Genomic DNA, 3292 nt, shown 5'->3' with positions numbered 1-3292 from the left:
ACCAACCAACTACTGCAGCGGAAGCAAATGGTTATTGATGTTCTTCATCCTGGGAAGGCAACAGTTCCTAAAACAGAAATCCGAGAAAAACTAGCAAAAATGTACCACACCAGATGTCATCTTTGTGTTTGGATTCAGAACCCACTTTGGTGGTGGCAAGACTACAGGCTTTGGCATGATTTATGACTTCTTGGATTATGCGAAGAAAAATGAACCCAAACACAGACTTGCACGACATGGTCTGTATGAGAAGAAAAAGACTTCGAGGATAAGCACAAGGAGCGCAAGAACAGGATGAAGAAAGTCAGGGGGGCTGCGAAGGCCAACGTAGGAGCTGGCAAAAAGAAGGAATAAACAGTCTCCATTGACTTGATCTTCGATGATTGTGGCTTTTTCACCAGAGGATTAATAAACTGTAAAACCCTTAAAAAAAAAAGTAGGAAGGGTTGTGGGTGGAGTAGGGAAAGGGTGGATTAAAAGAAGAAGAAGAAGAAGGAGGAGGAGGAGGAGGAGGAGGAGGAGGAAGAAGAAGTAGAACAGGTAATAAAACAATTTCCACCCCAAAAAAGTCCTGGACTACATGGTTTTACAAGTGAATTTTATCAAACATTCAGAGAAAATCAGTCACCAATTCTACATAAATTATTTCAGAAAATACCAAAAAATGCAATTCTCCCAGACTCATTCTATGAAGCAAACATATTCTTGATAACAAAGCCAGGTAAAGACAACACCAAAATAGAAAACTATAGGCCAATATCTCTCATGAACGTTGATGCAAAAATCCTGAATAAAATCCTGGCCAATAGAATTCTACGATACATACATACATACATACGTACATAAAAATTCACCATGACCAAGTGGGATTCATAACAGGTATGCAAGGATGGTCCAACATAAGAAAAACAATCAATGTAATTCATCACATTAACAAAGTAAAGAACAAGAACTACGTGATCCTATCAATTGATGCAGGAAAGGCCTTTGAAAAAATCCAACACCCTTTCCTGATTAAAACACTCAACGAAATAGGATTAGAGGGGAATTTCTTCAATGTAGTAAAAATTATATACACAAACCCGAGAGCCAATATTGTTCTCAATGGAGAGAGATTAAAGGCATTCTCTTTGAGAACAGGAACTAGGCAAGGATGACCACTATCACCTCTCCTATTCAATATTGTAGGGAAAGTGTTAGCAATTGCTATAAGACAAGAGAAGGAAATAAGAGGTATACAAATTAGCCAAAAAGGAGATAAAATTATCTCTATATGCAGATGATATGGTAGTATACTTAGAAAACCCTAAAGATTCAGCAAGAAAACTACTTGACATAGTTGACCAGTTCAGCAAAGTGGCAGGATACAAGATCAACATATAAAAATAAGTTGGTACCAATGAAGGAGTTTTTCTTTTGCTTTTCAAGGAGAGGAGCGAATGGGGGGTGGGGGGGATGGGGAGAAAAGTGCAACAATGAATGAATGGAATTCCAAAATCTCTGTAGACGTTCATTGAAATAAAAAAAAAATTAAATGGAAAAATCATTTGGATTTCTCTACAGTGACAAAGAGAATACAGAGCCAGAGCTAAGAAAAACAATACCCTTCACAATAGCTAATCACAAGATTAAATACTGGGGAGTAAATCTAACCAGAAAGACAAGGGATCTATTGTAAGAAAATTATAAATTCTAAAATATTACTATAAGAAACAAAAGGAGACCCGGAGAAGTGAAAAAATATTCTTTCACCTTGCTCATGGATAAGAAGACTCAATATTGTGAAAATGACAATACTACCAAAGGCAATTTATACATTCAATGCAATCCCGATACAAATACCAATCCCATTCTTCAACGAGATGGAAAAGACAATCTCCAATTTCATTTGAAATGGAAAGAGGCCCTGAATAAGCAAAGCACTCCTTAAAAAGAGGAAAAAAAGGTAGGAGGCATCTGATTTCAAATCCTACTACACTTTAGTAGTGGTGAAGACAGTATGATACTGGTATAATGACAGACACACAGATCAATGGAATAGAATTGAGAGAATCAGCCCACCTACCTATTGTCAACTAATTTTTGACAAGGAGATGAAATTAGTTAAGTGTGGAAACGATGGTCTTTTTAACAAATGGTGCTGGCAAAATTGGGAAACTATCTGCAGAAATCCACACCTCACCCCTTACATAAAAACCAACTCAAAGTGGATCAAGGACATAGGAATAAAACCAAGGACTATAAATTTCATTAGAGAAAATCTTGTAAGAACTCTAGAAGTCCTAATCCACAACATAAACAGTCTTCCAAGCATCCTGAAAAATCTACAATGAGGAGAGGATAAAATCGATCAATGGAACCTTCTAAAAATAAAATATCTATGAACATCCAAAAACTTCTCCAACAGAGTAAAAAGGGAAGACACAGACTGGGAAAAAGATTTGGTAATGACATGTCTGATTAGGGACTTATGTTTAAAATTTATAAAATACTTGAGCACCACAACAAAATAAAGGAAATCAACTTAATTGAAAAATAGGCAGAGGATATGAACAGACACTTCACCAAAGAAGATATTCAGATGGCTAACAAACACATGAAGAAATGTTCAAAATCCCTAGCTCTAAGAGAGATGCAAATCAAAACAACTATATCATCTAACCCCAATAAGAATAGCAAAATTTAAAAGAACAGCAAACAACAAATGCTGGCGAGGATGCAGAGAAACAGGAACCCTTATTCACTCTTCGCGGGATTGTAAATTGGTGCAACCACTATGGAAGGCAGTATGATGCTTTCTAAAAAAATTAGAAATATGCCATTCGGCAGATGCTTTACCAGGAGTGAAAATGCTGAATTGCACCCTGGAGCCTATAGACTTGGCAAGGGCCTCAAAATGAGGCTGCCACCATTGAGAGTCCTAGGAACAAGACCAGGAATGGCATGCTGCATTTACCTTACTTGTCCTGTGGTTGCGGATCCGGAATCGGTTCCACTTCCAGAGAGACCTTTTTTTTTTATTTGGTTTTGTGTTTTATTCAGATTTTAAACTATTTATTCATTCACTCATTGTTGCACATTTGGACTTCTAGGAAAACAAACAGATTTGTCCTGGAAAGGGTTAAACCGGGTGGCTCCTTGGAGGCAAGGTTTCTTGAGGCTCCGTCTAACATACTTTGGACATGTTGTGAGGAGAGACCCGTCCTTGGAGACGGACATCATGCTTGGGAGGGTGGAGGGACAGCGCAGGAGAAGAAGGCCCTCTATGAGGTGGATTGATTCAGTGACTGGG

General features: G+C 37.9%; 1 pseudogene; it reads left to right on the top strand.

Annotated features, from left to right (window-relative positions):
* The first annotated feature begins 6 nt into the window (after nucleotides 1-6).
* Nucleotides 7-354, top strand: LOC102875131 (annotated as a pseudogene).
* The last annotated feature ends 2938 nt before the right edge of the window (nucleotides 355-3292 follow it).

The sequence above is a fragment of the Elephantulus edwardii genome, unplaced genomic scaffold (assembly GCF_000299155.1).
Source record: "Elephantulus edwardii isolate Elephantulus edwardi_28Jun2011 unplaced genomic scaffold, EleEdw1.0 scaffold01469, whole genome shotgun sequence".
Taxonomy (NCBI): Eukaryota; Metazoa; Chordata; class Mammalia; order Macroscelidea; family Macroscelididae; genus Elephantulus; species Elephantulus edwardii.
The sequence above is the reverse complement of the archived record's forward strand: the minus strand, read 5'-3'. Positions and strand labels throughout refer to the sequence as shown.